Source organism: Crassostrea angulata, chromosome 1 (genome assembly GCF_025612915.1).
Source record: "Crassostrea angulata isolate pt1a10 chromosome 1, ASM2561291v2, whole genome shotgun sequence".
In the NCBI taxonomy this organism is placed as follows: domain Eukaryota; kingdom Metazoa; phylum Mollusca; class Bivalvia; order Ostreida; family Ostreidae; genus Magallana; species Magallana angulata.
In genome coordinates this window covers 43,405,108-43,423,423 of record NC_069111.1, presented here as the reverse complement: position 1 = coordinate 43,423,423, position 18,316 = coordinate 43,405,108, and the positions used below count along the sequence as shown (strand labels likewise).

The window sequence follows — 18,316 nt, the reverse complement described above, 5'->3', positions numbered from 1 at the left end:
AATATTATTTATCCCCCCCCCCGCCCTCTTTTCGTGTAATAGAAAGTGCCCCGATGATATATCAATCCCTCTCATCATCTACAAACACAAGTGTATTCTGTCATATCATCAAATAAAAAAAAACCACAAGGCGTCTTACAAGACCCCCCCCCCTTTTTCACATTCGCAACAGTAGCAAGTGCGCGTTCACCCCCCCCCCCCCCCTTTACAAAACAAAGTAAACATTTCTATGGAGTGAGTCAGTGAGTAACATATAGCTTTTATTACACTAAAATATAAATATCTGAAACATGAAATTAAAATAATTGAAATGTCTTTCACAACTGTATCTTTATGTACGCAATATAAACCCTATCTAATGTCTACGGCCATATCACGTTGAAAGCACCGGTTCTCGTCCGATCACCGAAGTTAAGCAACGTAGAGCTTGGTTAGTACTTGGATGGGTGACCGCCTGGGAATACCAGGTGTCGTAGACTTTTTCTTATTTCAAATAAAATTTCATCAATTTTTTTTTTATCAAAAATAATTCTCATAATTCGCCCTGCGAATAAATTTTCCAATGATCTCCAAGTCATCATGGTCTAAGGGAGACAAGTCCGTGAAAAACGTGCGGTGAAATTTACATGCATGCGGCAGACAAGAAATAAGCAAGTAAAATAAAACATAGCGAATCAATCGCATTACAAAAAACAATGAAACGATATTTTGTCCATGTATGAATTACCGATTATTAATGATTATCAAATATTATATGCTTAATTAATTACCTTATACAATACACATAATTATGTATCTCAATTTTGAAGAAGCGAAATAACGGTATATTAGGGTAGATAATTGTCAGCCCAAGCTCAGCAATCATGGCACCTGGCACAGCATTTGAGACAGATAATAACTTGTTTATTCAGGCGACTCGTGTCGCCTTATGAAATGAAACGAGTTTCTCAATTAGCAATGCCACTGTGCGCTATATAGTGGGGTGCGCGAAGAGCAAGGACATCACAAATCCTACACTGCAAATCGAAAACACTTACTGCATCTTCTAGTGCTATATCCTATATCAAGATGAAAGCTATCCAAAGTACCAGTCCCAGAAGAAAGACTATGGACAAGCGTTTTTCGTTGATGGACAGCGAACGTCGCTTTAAAAGAGCGTGTGAGCAGATTGTCCAACTCAACTACAAGATGTCTGACCTCCAGTCCCGATACAGTAGAGCCAAGGCAGAGAATCATCGTTCCTTCAGATACAGCCTTAGACTGAGACTGGCAGTTGTTGAGGGACTCAGAAACATGTACTACGACTACGCTCACAACAAAGCACAGACAGTAGCAGACCTAAGGCGTGAAATGTTTGGAGAAGATGTACAGATCATCTCCGACGACATGTCAGACTCCGGATCAGATGAGGAGTACTGAGCGGTTACTACAGATATAACTGCAAACGGCTCTTTTTAGAGCCATGAAATTTTTTCGAAAAGATGTCTCTATACAATACAATAGAAATACAGTGTACATATCAATGAAATCAAAATAGATAAATTATCAATGGAAAAAATGAACATATACACCAAAAACAAATTACAACAGCAACAACACATTACACTTGCATATCCCACAATTGAATTTTACTTTTGTAATACAGATAAATATTATTTATCCCCCCCCCCGCCCTCTTTTCGTGTAATAGAAAGTGCCCCGATGATATATCAATCCCTCTCATCATCTACAAACACAAGTGTATTCTGTCATATCATCAAATAAAAAAAAACCACAAGGCGTCTTACAAGACCCCCCCCCCCCCCTTTTTCACATTCGCAACAGTAGCAAGTGCGCGTTCACCCCCCCCCCCCCTTTACAAAACAAAGTAAACATTTCTATGGAGTGAGTCAGTGAGTAACATATAGCTTTTATTACACTAAAATATAAATATCTGAAACATGAAATTAAAATAATTGAAATGTCTTTCACAACTGTATCTTTATGTACGCAATATAAACCCTATCTAATGTCTACGGCCATATCACGTTGAAAGCACCGGTTCTCGTCCGATCACCGAAGTTAAGCAACGTAGAGCTTGGTTAGTACTTGGATGGGTGACCGCCTGGGAATACCAGGTGTCGTAGACTTTTTCTTATTTCAAATAAAATTTCATCAATTTTTTTTTTATCAAAAATAATTCTCATAATTCGCCCTGCGAATAAATTTTCCAATGATCTCCAAGTCATCATGGTCTAAGGGAGACAAGTCCGTGAAAAACGTGCGGTGAAATTTACATGCATGCGGCAGACAAGAAATAAGCAAGTAAAATAAAACATAGCGAATCAATCGCATTACAAAAAACAATGAAACGATATTTTGTCCATGTATGAATTACCGATTATTAATGATTATCAAATATTATATGCTTAATTAATTACCTTATACAATACACATAATTATGTATCTCAATTTTGAAGAAGCGAAATAACGGTATATTAGGGTAGATAATTGTCAGCCCAAGCTCAGCAATCATGGCACCTGGCACAGCATTTGAGACAGATAATAACTTGTTTATTCAGGCGACTCGTGTCGCCTTATGAAATGAAACGAGTTTCTCAATTAGCAATGCCACTGTGCGCTATATAGTGGGGTGCGCGAAGAGCAAGGACATCACAAATCCTACACTGCAAATCGAAAACACTTACTGCATCTTCTAGTGCTATATCCTATATCAAGATGAAAGCTATCCAAAGTACCAGTCCCAGAAGAAAGACTATGGACAAGCGTTTTTCGTTGATGGACAGCGAACGTCGCTTTAAAAGAGCGTGTGAGCAGATTGTCCAACTCAACTACAAGATGTCTGACCTCCAGTCCCGATACAGTAGAGCCAAGGCAGTTACTACAGATATAACTGCAAACGGCTCTTTTTAGAGCCATGAAATTTTTTCGAAAAGATGTCTCTATACAATACAATAGAAATACAGTGTACATATCAATGAAATCAAAATAGATAAATTATCAATGGAAAAAATGAACATATACACCAAAAACAAATTACAACAGCAACAACACATTACACTTGCATATCCCACAATTGAATTTTACTTTTGTAATACAGATAAATATTATTTATCCCCCCCCCCCCCCCCCGCCCTCTTTTCGTGTAATAGAAAGTGCCCCGATGATATATCAATCCCTCTCATCATCTACAAACACAAGTGTATTCTGTCATATCATCAAATAAAAAAAAACCACAAGGCGTCTTACAAGACCCCCCCCCCTTTTTCACATTCGCAACAGTAGCAAGTGCGCGTTCACCCCCCCCCCCCCCCTTTACAAAACAAAGTAAACATTTCTATGGAGTGAGTCAGTGAGTAACATATAGCTTTTATTACACTAAAATATAAATATCTGAAACATGAAATTAAAATAATTGAAATGTCTTTCACAACTGTATCTTTATGTACGCAATATAAACCCTATCTAATGTCTACGGCCATATCACGTTGAAAGCACCGGTTCTCGTCCGATCACCGAAGTTAAGCAACGTAGAGCTTGGTTAGTACTTGGATGGGTGACCGCCTGGGAATACCAGGTGTCGTAGACTTTTTCTTATTTCAAATAAAATTTCATCAATTTTTTTTTTATCAAAAATAATTCTCATAATTCGCCCTGCGAATAAATTTTCCAATGATCTCCAAGTCATCATGGTCTAAGGGAGACAAGTCCGTGAAAAACGTGCGGTGAAATTTACATGCATGCGGCAGACAAGAAATAAGCAAGTAAAATAAAACATAGCGAATCAATCGCATTACAAAAAACAATGAAACGATATTTTGTCCATGTATGAATTACCGATTATTAATGATTATCAAATATTATATGCTTAATTAATTACCTTATACAATACACATAATTATGTATCTCAATTTTGAAGAAGCGAAATAACGGTATATTAGGGTAGATAATTGTCAGCCCAAGCTCAGCAATCATGGCACCTGGCACAGCATTTGAGACAGATAATAACTTGTTTATTCAGGCGACTCGTGTCGCCTTATGAAATGAAACGAGTTTCTCAATTAGCAATGCCACTGTGCGCTATATAGTGGGGTGCGCGAAGAGCAAGGACATCACAAATCCTACACTGCAAATCGAAAACACTTACTGCATCTTCTAGTGCTATATCCTATATCAAGATGAAAGCTATCCAAAGTACCAGTCCCAGAAGAAAGACTATGGACAAGCGTTTTTCGTTGATGGACAGCGAACGTCGCTTTAAAAGAGCGTGTGAGCAGATTGTCCAACTCAACTACAAGATGTCTGACCTCCAGTCCCGATACAGTAGAGCCAAGGCAGAGAATCATCGTTCCTTCAGATACAGCCTTAGACTGAGACTGGCAGTTGTTGAGGGACTCAGAAACATGTACTACGACTACGCTCACAACAAAGCACAGACAGTAGCAGACCTAAGGCGTGAAATGTTTGGAGAAGATGTACAGATCATCTCCGACGACATGTCAGACTCCGGATCAGATGAGGAGTACTGAGCGGTTACTACAGATATAACTGCAAACGGCTCTTTTTAGAGCCATGAAATTTTTTCGAAAAGATGTCTCTATACAATACAATAGAAATACAGTGTACATATCAATGAAATCAAAATAGATAAATTATCAATGGAAAAAATGAACATATACACCAAAAACAAATTACAACAGCAACAACACATTACACTTGCATATCCCACAATTGAATTTTACTTTTGTAATACAGATAAATATTATTTATCCCCCCCCCCCGCCCTCTTTTCGTGTAATAGAAAGTGCCCCGATGATATATCAATCCCTCTCATCATCTACAAACACAAGTGTATTCTGTCATATCATCAAATAAAAAAAAACCACAAGGCGTCTTACAAGACCCCCCCCCCTTTTTCACATTCGCAACAGTAGCAAGTGCGCGTTCACCCCCCCCCCCCCCCATTACAAAACAAAGTAAACATTTCTATGGAGTGAGTCAGTGAGTAACATATAGCTTTTATTACACTAAAATATAAATATCTGAAACATGAAATTAAAATAATTGAAATGTCTTTCACAACTGTATCTTTATGTACGCAATATAAACCCTATCTAATGTCTACGGCCATATCACGTTGAAAGCACCGGTTCTCGTCCGATCACCGAAGTTAAGCAACGTAGAGCTTGGTTAGTACTTGGATGGGTGACCGCCTGGGAATACCAGGTGTCGTAGACTTTTTCTTATTTCAAATAAAATTTCATCAATTTTTTTTTTATCAAAAATAATTCTCATAATTCGCCCTGCGAATAAATTTTCCAATGATCTCCAAGTCATCATGGATTAAGGGAGACAAGTCCGTGAAAAACGTGCGGTGAAATTTACATGCATGCGGCAGACAAGAAATAAGCAAGTAAAATAAAACATAGCGAATCAATCGCATTACAAAAAACAATGAAACGATATTTTGTCCATGTATGAATTACCGATTATTAATGATTATCAAATATTATATGCTTAATTAATTACCTTATACAATACACATAATTATGTATCTCAATTTTGAAGAAGCGAAATAACGGTATATTAGGGTAGATAATTGTCAGCCCAAGCTCAGCAATCATGGCACCTGGCACAGCATTTGAGACAGATAATAACTTGTTTATTCAGGCGACTCGTGTCGCCTTATGAAATGAAACGAGTTTCTCAATTAGCAATGCCACTGTGCGCTATATAGTGGGGTGCGCGAAGAGCAAGGACATCACAAATCCTACACTGCAAATCGAAAACACTTACTGCATCTTCTAGTGCTATATCCTATATCAAGATGAAAGCTATCCAAAGTACCAGTCCCAGAAGAAAGACTATGGACAAGCGTTTTTCGTTGATGGACAGCGAACGTCGCTTTAAAAGAGCGTGTGAGCAGATTGTCCAACTCAACTACAAGATGTCTGACCTCCAGTCCCGATACAGTAGAGCCAAGGCAGAGAATCATCGTTCCTTCAGATACAGCCTTAGACTGAGACTGGCAGTTGTTGAGGGACTCAGAAACATGTACTACGACTACGCTCACAACAAAGCACAGACAGTAGCAGACCTAAGGCGTGAAATGTTTGGAGAAGATGTACAGATCATCTCCGACGACATGTCAGACTCCGGATCAGATGAGGAGTACTGAGCGGTTACTACAGATATAACTGCAAACGGCTCTTTTTAGAGCCATGAAATTTTTTCGAAAAGATGTCTCTATACAATACAATAGAAATACAGTGTACATATCAATGAAATCAAAATAGATAAATTATCAATGGAAAAAATGAACATATACACCAAAAACAAATTACAACAGCAACAACACATTACACTTGCATATCCCACAATTGAATTTTACTTTTGTAATACAGATAAATATTATTTATACCCCCCCCCCCCCCCCGCCCTCTTTTCGTGTAATAGAAAGTGCCCCGATGATATATCAATCCCTCTCATCATCTACAAACACAAGTGTATTCTGTCATATCATCAAATAAAAAAAAAACCACAAGGCGTCTTACAAGACCCCCCCCCCCCTTTTTCACATTCGCAACAGTAGCAAGTGCGCGTTCACCCCCCCCCCCCCCTTTACAAAACAAAGTAAACATTTCTATGGAGTGAGTCAGTGAGTAACATATAGCTTTTATTACACTAAAATATAAATATCTGAAACATGAAATTAAAATAATTGAAATGTCTTTCACAACTGTATCTTTATGTACGCAATATAAACCCTATCTAATGTCTACGGCCATATCACGTTGAAAGCACCGGTTCTCGTCCGATCACCGAAGTTAAGCAACGTAGAGCTTGGTTAGTACTTGGATGGGTGACCGCCTGGGAATACCAGGTGTCGTAGACTTTTTCTTATTTCAAATAAAATTTCATCAATTTTTTTTTTATCAAAAATAATTCTCATAATTCGCCCTGCGAATAAATTTTCCAATGATCTCCAAGTCATCATGGTCTAAGGGAGACAAGTCCGTGAAAAACGTGCGGTGAAATTTACATGCATGCGGCAGACAAGAAATAAGCAAGTAAAATAAAACATAGCGAATCAATCGCATTACAAAAAACAATGAAACGATATTTTGTCCATGTATGAATTACCGATTATTAATGATTATCAAATATTATATGCTTAATTAATTACCTTATACAATACACATAATTATGTATCTCAATTTTGAAGAAGCGAAATAACGGTATATTAGGGTAGATAATTGTCAGCCCAAGCTCAGCAATCATGGCACCTGGCACAGCATTTGAGACAGATAATAACTTGTTTATTCAGGCGACTCGTGTCGCCTTATGAAATGAAACGAGTTTCTCAATTAGCAATGCCACTGTGCGCTATATAGTGGGGTGCGCGAAGAGCAAGGACATCACAAATCCTACACTGCAAATCGAAAACACTTACTGCATCTTCTAGTGCTATATCCTATATCAAGATGAAAGCTATCCAAAGTACCAGTCCCAGAAGAAAGACTATGGACAAGCGTTTTTCGTTGATGGACAGCGAACGTCGCTTTAAAAGAGCGTGTGAGCAGATTGTCCAACTCAACTACAAGATGTCTGACCTCCAGTCCCGATACAGTAGAGCCAAGGCAGAGAATCATCGTTCCTTCAGATACAGCCTTAGACTGAGACTGGCAGTTGTTGAGGGACTCAGAAACATGTACTACGACTACGCTCACAACAAAGCACAGACAGTAGCAGACCTAAGGCGTGAAATGTTTGGAGAAGATGTACAGATCATCTCCGACGACATGTCAGACTCCGGATCAGATGAGGAGTACTGAGCGGTTACTACAGATATAACTGCAAACGGCTCTTTTTAGAGCCATGAAATTTATTTTTTCGAAAAGATGTCTCTATACAATACAATAGAAATACAGTGTACATATCAATGAAATCAAAATAGATAAATTATCAATGGAAAAAATGAACATATACACCAAAAACAAATTACAACAGCAACAACACATTACACTTGCATATCCCACAATTGAATTTTACTTTTGTAATACAGATAAATATTATTTATCCCCCCCCCCCCCGCCCTCTTTTCGTGTAATAGAAAGTGCCCCGATGATATATCAATCCCTCTCATCATCTACAAACACAAGTGTATTCTGTCATATCATCAAATAAAAAAAAACCACAAGGCGTCTTACAAGACCCCCCCCCCCTTTTTCACATTCGCAACAGTAGCAAGTGCGCGTTCACCCCCCCCCCCCCTTTACAAAACAAAGTAAACATTTCTATGGAGTGAGTCAGTGAGTAACATATAGCTTTTATTACACTAAAATATAAATATCTGAAACATGAAATTAAAATAATTGAAATGTCTTTCACAACTGTATCTTTATGTACGCAATATAAACCCTATCTAATGTCTACGGCCATATCACGTTGAAAGCACCGGTTCTCGTCCGATCACCGAAGTTAAGCAACGTAGAGCTTGGTTAGTACTTGGATGGGTGACCGCCTGGGAATACCAGGTGTCGTAGACTTTTTCTTATTTCAAATAAAATTTCATCAATTTTTTTTTTATCAAAAATAATTCTCATAATTCGCCCTGCGAATAAATTTTCCAATGATCTCCAAGTCATCATGGTCTAAGGGAGACAAGTCCGTGAAAAACGTGCGGTGAAATTTACATGCATGCGGCAGACAAGAAATAAGCAAGTAAAATAAAACATAGCGAATCAATCGCATTACAAAAAACAATGAAACGATATTTTGTCCATGTATGAATTACCGATTATTAATGATTATCAAATATTATATGCTTAATTAATTACCTTATACAATACACATAATTATGTATCTCAATTTTGAAGAAGCGAAATAACGGTATATTAGGGTAGATAATTGTCAGCCCAAGCTCAGCAATCATGGCACCTGGCACAGCATTTGAGACAGATAATAACTTGTTTATTCAGGCGACTCGTGTCGCCTTATGAAATGAAACGAGTTTCTCAATTAGCAATGCCACTGTGCGCTATATAGTGGGGTGCGCGAAGAGCAAGGACATCACAAATCCTACACTGCAAATCGAAAACACTTACTGCATCTTCTAGTGCTATATCCTATATCAAGATGAAAGCTATCCAAAGTACCAGTCCCAGAAGAAAGACTATGGACAAGCGTTTTTCGTTGATGGACAGCGAACGTCGCTTTAAAAGAGCGTGTGAGCAGATTGTCCAACTCAACTACAAGATGTCTGACCTCCAGTCCCGATACAGTAGAGCCAAGGCAGAGAATCATCGTTCCTTCAGATACAGCCTTAGACTGAGACTGGCAGTTGTTGAGGGACTCAGAAACATGTACTACGACTACGCTCACAACAAAGCACAGACAGTAGCAGACCTAAGGCGTGAAATGTTTGGAGAAGATGTACAGATCATCTCCGACGACATGTCAGACTCCGGATCAGATGAGGAGTACTGAGCGGTTACTACAGATATAACTGCAAACGGCTCTTTTTAGAGCCATGAAATTTTTTCGAAAAGATGTCTCTATACAATACAATAGAAATACAGTGTACATATCAATGAAATCAAAATAGATAAATTATCAATGGAAAAAATGAACATATACACCAAAAACAAATTACAACAGCAACAACACATTACACTTGCATATCCCACAATTGAATTTTACTTTTGTAATACAGATAAATATTATTTATCCCCCCCCCCCCGCCCTCTTTTCGTGTAATAGAAAGTGCCCCGATGATATATCAATCCCTCTCATCATCTACAAACACAAGTGTATTCTGTCATATCATCAAATAAAAAAAAACCACAAGGCGTCTTACAAGACCCCCCCCCCCTTTTTCACATTCGCAACAGTAGCAAGTGCGCGTTCACCCCCCCCCCCTTTACAAAACAAAGTAAACATTTCTATGGAGTGAGTCAGTGAGTAACATATAGCTTTTATTACACTAAAATATAAATATCTGAAACATGAAATTAAAATAATTGAAATGTCTTTCACAACTGTATCTTTATGTACGCAATATAAACCCTATCTAATGTCTACGGCCATATCACGTTGAAAGCACCGGTTCTCGTCCGATCACCGAAGTTAAGCAACGTAGAGCTTGGTTAGTACTTGGATGGGTGACCGCCTGGGAATACCAGGTGTCGTAGACTTTTTCTTATTTCAAATAAAATTTCATCAATTTTTTTTTTATCAAAAATAATTCTCATAATTCGCCCTGCGAATAAATTTTCCAATGATCTCCAAGTCATCATGGTCTAAGGGAGACAAGTCCGTGAAAAACGTGCGGTGAAATTTACATGCATGCGGCAGACAAGAAATAAGCAAGTAAAATAAAACATAGCGAATCAATCGCATTACAAAAAACAATGAAACGATATTTTGTCCATGTATGAATTACCGATTATTAATGATTATCAAATATTATATGCTTAATTAATTACCTTATACAATACACATAATTATGTATCTCAATTTTGAAGAAGCGAAATAACGGTATATTAGGGTAGATAATTGTCAGCCCAAGCTCAGCAATCATGGCACCTGGCACAGCATTTGAGACAGATAATAACTTGTTTATTCAGGCGACTCGTGTCGCCTTATGAAATGAAACGAGTTTCTCAATTAGCAATGCCACTGTGCGCTATATAGTGGGGTGCGCGAAGAGCAAGGACATCACAAATCCTACACTGCAAATCGAAAACACTTACTGCATCTTCTAGTGCTATATCCTATATCAAGATGAAAGCTATCCAAAGTACCAGTCCCAGAAGAAAGACTATGGACAAGCGTTTTTCGTTGATGGACAGCGAACGTCGCTTTAAAAGAGCGTGTGAGCAGATTGTCCAACTCAACTACAAGATGTCTGACCTCCAGTCCCGATACAGTAGAGCCAAGGCAGAGAATCATCGTTCCTTCAGATACAGCCTTAGACTGAGACTGGCAGTTGTTGAGGGACTCAGAAACATGTACTACGACTACGCTCACAACAAAGCACAGACAGTAGCAGACCTAAGGCGTGAAATGTTTGGAGAAGATGTACAGATCATCTCCGACGACATGTCAGACTCCGGATCAGATGAGGAGTACTGAGCGGTTACTACAGATATAACTGCAAACGGCTCTTTTTAGAGCCATGAAATTTTTTCGAAAAGATGTCTCTATACAATACAATAGAAATACAGTGTACATATCAATGAAATCAAAATAGATAAATTATCAATGGAAAAAATGAACATATACACCAAAAACAAATTACAACAGCAACAACACATTACACTTGCATATCCCACAATTGAATTTTACTTTTGTAATACAGATAAATATTATTTATCCCCCCCCCACCCCCGCCCTCTTTTCGTGTAATAGAAAGTGCCCCGATGATATATCAATCCCTCTCATCATCTACAAACACAAGTGTATTCTGTCATATCATCAAATAAAAAAAAACCACAAGGCGTCTTACAAGACCCCCCCCCCCCCCTTTTTCACATTCGCAACAGTAGCAAGTGCGCGTTCACCCCCCCCCCCCCCCTTTACAAAACAAAGTAAACATTTCTATGGAGTGAGTCAGTGAGTAACATATAGCTTTTATTACACTAAAATATAAATATCTGAAACATGAAATTAAAATAATTGAAATGTCTTTCACAACTGTATCTTTATGTACGCAATATAAACCCTATCTAATGTCTACGGCCATATCACGTTGAAAGCACCGGTTCTCGTCCGATCACCGAAGTTAAGCAACGTAGAGCTTGGTTAGTACTTGGATGGGTGACCGCCTGGGAATACCAGGTGTCGTAGACTTTTTCTTATTTCAAATAAAATTTCATCAATTTTTTTTTTATCAAAAATAATTCTCATAATTCGCCCTGCGAATAAATTTTCCAATGATCTCCAAGTCATCATGGTCTAAGGGAGACAAGTCCGTGAAAAACGTGCGGTGAAATTTACATGCATGCGGCAGACAAGAAATAAGCAAGTAAAATAAAACATAGCGAATCAATCGCATTACAAAAAACAATGAAACGATATTTTGTCCATGTATGAATTACCGATTATTAATGATTATCAAATATTATATGCTTAATTAATTACCTTATACAATACACATAATTATGTATCTCAATTTTGAAGAAGCGAAATAACGGTATATTAGGGTAGATAATTGTCAGCCCAAGCTCAGCAATCATGGCACCTGGCACAGCATTTGAGACAGATAATAACTTGTTTATTCAGGCGACTCGTGTCGCCTTATGAAATGAAACGAGTTTCTCAATTAGCAATGCCACTGTGCGCTATATAGTGGGGTGCGCGAAGAGCAAGGACATCACAAATCCTACACTGCAAATCGAAAACACTTACTGCATCTTCTAGTGCTATATCCTATATCAAGATGAAAGCTATCCAAAGTACCAGTCCCAGAAGAAAGACTATGGACAAGCGTTTTTCGTTGATGGACAGCGAACGTCGCTTTAAAAGAGCGTGTGAGCAGATTGTCCAACTCAACTACAAGATGTCTGACCTCCAGTCCCGATACAGTAGAGCCAAGGCAGAGAATCATCGTTCCTTCAGATACAGCCTTAGACTGAGACTGGCAGTTGTTGAGGGACTCAGAAACATGTACTACGACTACGCTCACAACAAAGCACAGACAGTAGCAGACCTAAGGCGTGAAATGTTTGGAGAAGATGTACAGATCATCTCCGACGACATGTCAGACTCCGGATCAGATGAGGAGTACTGAGCGGTTACTACAGATATAACTGCAAACGGCTCTTTTTAGAGCCATGAAATTTTTTCGAAAAGATGTCTCTATACAATACAATAGAAATACAGTGTACATATCAATGAAATCAAAATAGATAAATTATCAATGGAAAAAATGAACATATACACCAAAAACAAATTACAACAGCAACAACACATTACACTTGCATATCCCACAATTGAATTTTACTTTTGTAATACAGATAAATATTATTTATCCCCCCCCCCCCCCCGCCCTCTTTTCGTGTAATAGAAAGTGCCCCGATGATATATCAATCCCTCTCATCATCTACAAACACAAGTGTATTCTGTCATATCATCAAATAAAAAAAAACCACAAGGCGTCTTACAAGACCCCCCCCCCCTTTTTCACATTCGCAACAGTAGCAAGTGCGCGTTCACCCCCCCCCCCCTTTACAAAACAAAGTAAACATTTCTATGGAGTGAGTCAGTGAGTAACATATAGCTTTTATTACACTAAAATATAAATATCTGAAACATGAAATTAAAATAATTGAAATGTCTTTCACAACTGTATCTTTATGTACGCAATATAAACCCTATCTAATGTCTACGGCCATATCACGTTGAAAGCACCGGTTCTCGTCCGATCACCGAAGTTAAGCAACGTAGAGCTTGGTTAGTACTTGGATGGGTGACCGCCTGGGAATACCAGGTGTCGTAGACTTTTTCTTATTTCAAATAAAATTTCATCAATTTTTTTTTTATCAAAAATAATTCTCATAATTCGCCCTGCGAATAAATTTTCCAATGATCTCCAAGTCATCATGGTCTAAGGGAGACAAGTCCGTGAAAAACGTGCGGTGAAATTTACATGCATGCGGCAGACAAGAAATAAGCAAGTAAAATAAAACATAGCGAATCAATCGCATTACAAAAAACAATGAAACGATATTTTGTCCATGTATGAATTACCGATTATTAATGATTATCAAATATTATATGCTTAATTAATTACCTTATACAATACACATAATTATGTATCTCAATTTTGAAGAAGCGAAATAACGGTATATTAGGGTAGATAATTGTCAGCCCAAGCTCAGCAATCATGGCACCTGGCACAGCATTTGAGACAGATAATAACTTGTTTATTCAGGCGACTCGTGTCGCCTTATGAAATGAAACGAGTTTCTCAATTAGCAATGCCACTGTGCGCTATATAGTGGGGTGCGCGAAGAGCAAGGACATCACAAATCCTACACTGCAAATCGAAAACACTTACTGCATCTTCTAGTGCTATATCCTATATCAAGATGAAAGCTATCCAAAGTACCAGTCCCAGAAGAAAGACTATGGACAAGCGTTTTTCGTTGATGGACAGCGAACGTCGCTTTAAAAGAGCGTGTGAGCAGATTGTCCAACTCAACTACAAGATGTCTGACCTCCAGTCCCGATACAGTAGAGCCAAGGCAGAGAATCATCGTTCCTTCAGATACAGCCTTAGACTGAGACTGGCAGTTGTTGAGGGACTCAGAAACATGTACTACGACTACGCTCACAACAAAGCACAGACAGTAGCAGACCTAAGGCGTGAAATGTTTGGAGAAGATGTACAGATCATCTCCGACGACATGTCAGACTCCGGATCAGATGAGGAGTACTGAGCGGTTACTACAGATATAACTGCAAACGGCTCTTTTTAGAGCCATGAAATTTTTTCGAAAAGATGTCTCTATACAATACAATAGAAATACAGTGTACATATCAATGAAATCAAAATAGATAAATTATCAATGGAAAAAATGAACATATACACCAAAAACAAATTACAACAGCAACAACACATTACACTTGCATATCCCACAATTGAATTTTACTTTTGTAATACAGATAAATATTATTTATCCCCCCCCCCCCGCCCTCTTTTCGTGTAATAGAAAGTGCCCCGATGATATATCAATCCCTCTCATCATCTACAAACACAAGTGTATTCTGTCATATCATCAAATAAAAAAAAACCACAAGGCGTCTTACAAGACCCCCCCCCCCTTTTTCACATTCGCAACAGTAGCAAGTGCGCGTTCACCCCCCCCCCCCCTTTACAAAACAAAGTAAACATTTCTATGGAGTGAGTCAGTGAGTAACATATAGCTTTTATTACACTAAAATATAAATATCTGAAACATGAAATTAAAATAATTGAAATGTCTTTCACAACTGTATCTTTATGTACGCAATATAAACCCTATCTAATGTCTACGGCCATATCACGTTGAAAGCACCGGTTCTCGTCCGATCACCGAAGTTAAGCAACGTAGAGCTTGGTTAGTACTTGGATGGGTGACCGCCTGGGAATACCAGGTGTCGTAGACTTTTTCTTATTTCAAATAAAATTTCATCAATTTTTTTTTTATCAAAAATAATTCTCATAATTCGCCCTGCGAATAAATTTTCCAATGATCTCCAAGTCATCATGGTCTAAGGGAGACAAGTCCGTGAAAAACGTGCGGTGAAATTTACATGCATGCGGCAGACAAGAAATAAGCAAGTAAAATAAAACATAGCGAATCAATCGCATTACAAAAAACAATGAAACGATATTTTGTCCATGTATGAATTACCGATTATTAATGATTATCAAATATTATATGCTTAATTAATTACCTTATACAATACACATAATTATGTATCTCAATTTTGAAGAAGCGAAATAACGGTATATTAGGGTAGATAATTGTCAGCCCAAGCTCAGCAATCATGGCACCTGGCACAGCATTTGAGACAGATAATAACTTGTTTATTCAGGCGACTCGTGTCGCCTTATGAAATGAAACGAGTTTCTCAATTAGCAATGCCACTGTGCGCTATATAGTGGGGTGCGCGAAGAGCAAGGACATCACAAATCCTACACTGCAAATCGAAAACACTTACTGCATCTTCTAGTGCTATATCCTATATCAAGATGAAAGCTATCCAAAGTACCAGTCCCAGAAGAAAGACTATGGACAAGCGTTTTTCGTTGATGGACAGCGAACGTCGCTTTAAAAGAGCGTGTGAGCAGATTGTCCAACTCAACTACAAGATGTCTGACCTCCAGTCCCGATACAGTAGAGCCAAGGCAGAGAATCATCGTTCCTTCAGATACAGCCTTAGACTGAGACTGGCAGTTGTTGAGGGACTCAGAAACATGTACTACGACTACGCTCACAACAAAGCACAGACAGTAGCAGACCTAAGGCGTGAAATGTTTGGAGAAGATGTACAGATCATCTCCGACGACATGTCAGACTCCGGATCAGATGAGGAGTACTGAGCGGTTACTACAGATATAACTGCAAACGGCTCTTTTTAGAGCCATGAAATTTTTTCGAAAAGATGTCTCTATACAATACAATAGAAATACAGTGTACATATCAATGAAATCAAAATAGATAAATTATCAATGGAAAAAATGAACATATACACCAAAAACAAATTACAACAGCAACAACACATTACACTTGCATATCCCACAATTGAATTTTACTTTTGTAATACAGATAAATATTATTTATCCCCCCCCCCCCGCCCTCTTTTCGTGTAATAGAAAGTGCCCCGATGATATATCAATCCCTCTCATCATCTACAAACACAAGTGTATTCTGTCATATCATCAAATAAAAAAAAACCACAAGGCGTCTTACAAGACCCCCCCCCCTTTTTCACATTCGCAACAGTAGCAAGTGCGCGTTCACCCCCCCCCCCCTTTACAAAACAAAGTAAACATTTCTATGGAGTGAGTCAGTGAGTAACATATAGCTTTTATTACACTAAAATATAAATATCTGAAACATGAAATTAAAATAATTGAAATGTCTTTCACAACTGTATCTTTATGTACGCAATATAAACCCTATCTAATGTCTACGGCCATATCACGTTGAAAGCACCGGTTCTCGTCCGATCACCGAAGTTAAGCAACGTAGAGCTTGGTTAGTACTTGGATGGGTGACCGCCTGGGAATACCAGGTGTCGTAGACTTTTTCTTATTTCAAATAAAATTTCATCAATTTTTTTTTATCAAAAATAATTCTCATAATTCGCCCTGCGAATAAATTTTCCAATGATCTCCAAGTCATCATGGTCTAAGGGAGACAAGTCCGTGAAAAACGTGCGGTGAAATTTACATGCATGCGGCAGACAAGAAATAAGCAAGTAAAATAAAACATAGCGAATCAATCGCATTACAAAAAACAATGAAACGATATTTTGTCCATGTATGAATTACCGATTATTAATGATTATCAAATATTATATGCTTAATTAATTACCTTATACAATACACATAATTATGTATCTCAATTTTGAAGAAGCGAAATAACGGTATATTAGGGTAGATAATTGTCAGCCCAAGCTCAGCAATCATGGCACCTGGCACAGCATTTGAGACAGATAATAACTTGTTTATTCAGGCGACTCGTGTCGCCTTATGAAATGAAACGAGTTTCTCAATTAGCAATGCCACTGTGCGCTATATAGTGGGGTGCGCGAAGAGCAAGGACATCACAAATCCTACACTGCAAATCGAAAACACTTACTGCATCTTCTAGTGCTATATCCTATATCAAGATGAAAGCTATCCAAAGTACCAGTCCCAGAAGAAAGACTATGGACAAGCGTTTTTCGTTGATGGACAGCGAACGTCGCTTTAAAAGAGCGTGTGAGCAGATTGTCCAACTCAACTACAAGATGTCTGACCTCCAGTCCCGATACAGTAGAGCCAAGGCAGAGAATCATCGTTCCTTCAGATACAGCCTTAGACTGAGACTGGCAGTTGTTGAGGGACTCAGAAACATGTACTACGACTACGCTCACAACAAAGCACAGACAGTAGCAGACCTAAGGCGTGAAATGTTTGGAGAAGATGTACAGATCATCTCCGACGACATGTCAGACTCCGGATCAGATGAGGAGTACTGAGCGGTTACTACAGATATAACTGCAAACGGCTCTTTTTAGAGCCATGAAATTTTTTCGAAAAGATGTCTCTATACAATACAATAGAAATACAGTGTACATATCAATGAAATCAAAATAGATAAATTATCAATGGAAAAAATGAACATATACACCAAAAACAAATTACAACAGCAACAACACATTACACTTGCATATCCCACAATTGAATTTTACTTTTGTAATACAGATAAATATTATTTATCCCCCCCCCCCGCCCTCTTTTCGTGTAATAGAAAGTGCCCCGATGATATATCAATCCCTCTCATCATCTACAAACACAAGTGTATTCTGTCATATCATCAAATAAAAAAAAACCACAAGGCGTCTTACAAGACCCCCCCCCCCTTTTTCACATTCGCAACAGTAGCAAGTGCGCGTTCACCCCCCCCCCCCCTTTACAAAACAAAGTAAACATTTCTATGGAGTGAGTCAGTGAGTAACATATAGCTTTTATTACACTAAAATATAAATATCTGAAACATGAAATTAAAATAATTGAAATGTCTTTCACAACTGTATCTTTATGTACGCAATATAA

General features: G+C 38.2%; 11 non-coding genes across 11 annotated transcripts; all 11 read left to right on the top strand.

The window, feature by feature from the left end:
* Positions 1-360: 360 nt before the first annotated feature.
* On the top strand, positions 361-479 carry LOC128170205 (5S ribosomal RNA). Its single transcript, XR_008241715.1, has one exon. It is a non-coding gene; the product is annotated as a 5S ribosomal RNA (ribosomal RNA).
* Positions 480-2,010: 1,531 nt separating this feature from the next.
* LOC128170204 (5S ribosomal RNA) lies at positions 2,011-2,129 on the top strand. The gene has a single exon (XR_008241714.1). It is a non-coding gene; the product is annotated as a 5S ribosomal RNA (ribosomal RNA).
* Positions 2,130-3,470: 1,341 nt separating this feature from the next.
* On the top strand, positions 3,471-3,589 carry LOC128170203 (5S ribosomal RNA). The gene has a single exon (XR_008241713.1). It is a non-coding gene; the product is annotated as a 5S ribosomal RNA (ribosomal RNA).
* A 1,530-nt stretch (positions 3,590-5,119) lies between these two features.
* On the top strand, positions 5,120-5,238 carry LOC128170202 (5S ribosomal RNA). Its single transcript, XR_008241712.1, has one exon. It is a non-coding gene; the product is annotated as a 5S ribosomal RNA (ribosomal RNA).
* Positions 5,239-6,776: 1,538 nt separating this feature from the next.
* LOC128170200 (5S ribosomal RNA) lies at positions 6,777-6,895 on the top strand. The gene has a single exon (XR_008241710.1). It is a non-coding gene; the product is annotated as a 5S ribosomal RNA (ribosomal RNA).
* A 1,535-nt stretch (positions 6,896-8,430) lies between these two features.
* LOC128170199 (5S ribosomal RNA) lies at positions 8,431-8,549 on the top strand. Its single transcript, XR_008241709.1, has one exon. It is a non-coding gene; the product is annotated as a 5S ribosomal RNA (ribosomal RNA).
* A 1,528-nt stretch (positions 8,550-10,077) lies between these two features.
* Positions 10,078-10,196, top strand: LOC128170198 (5S ribosomal RNA). The gene has a single exon (XR_008241708.1). It is a non-coding gene; the product is annotated as a 5S ribosomal RNA (ribosomal RNA).
* A 1,538-nt stretch (positions 10,197-11,734) lies between these two features.
* On the top strand, positions 11,735-11,853 carry LOC128170196 (5S ribosomal RNA). The gene has a single exon (XR_008241707.1). It is a non-coding gene; the product is annotated as a 5S ribosomal RNA (ribosomal RNA).
* A 1,532-nt stretch (positions 11,854-13,385) lies between these two features.
* LOC128170195 (5S ribosomal RNA) lies at positions 13,386-13,504 on the top strand. Its single transcript, XR_008241706.1, has one exon. It is a non-coding gene; the product is annotated as a 5S ribosomal RNA (ribosomal RNA).
* Positions 13,505-15,034: 1,530 nt separating this feature from the next.
* Positions 15,035-15,153, top strand: LOC128170307 (5S ribosomal RNA). The gene has a single exon (XR_008241813.1). It is a non-coding gene; the product is annotated as a 5S ribosomal RNA (ribosomal RNA).
* Positions 15,154-16,681: 1,528 nt separating this feature from the next.
* Positions 16,682-16,800, top strand: LOC128170306 (5S ribosomal RNA). Its single transcript, XR_008241812.1, has one exon. It is a non-coding gene; the product is annotated as a 5S ribosomal RNA (ribosomal RNA).
* The last annotated feature ends 1,516 nt before the right edge of the window (positions 16,801-18,316 follow it).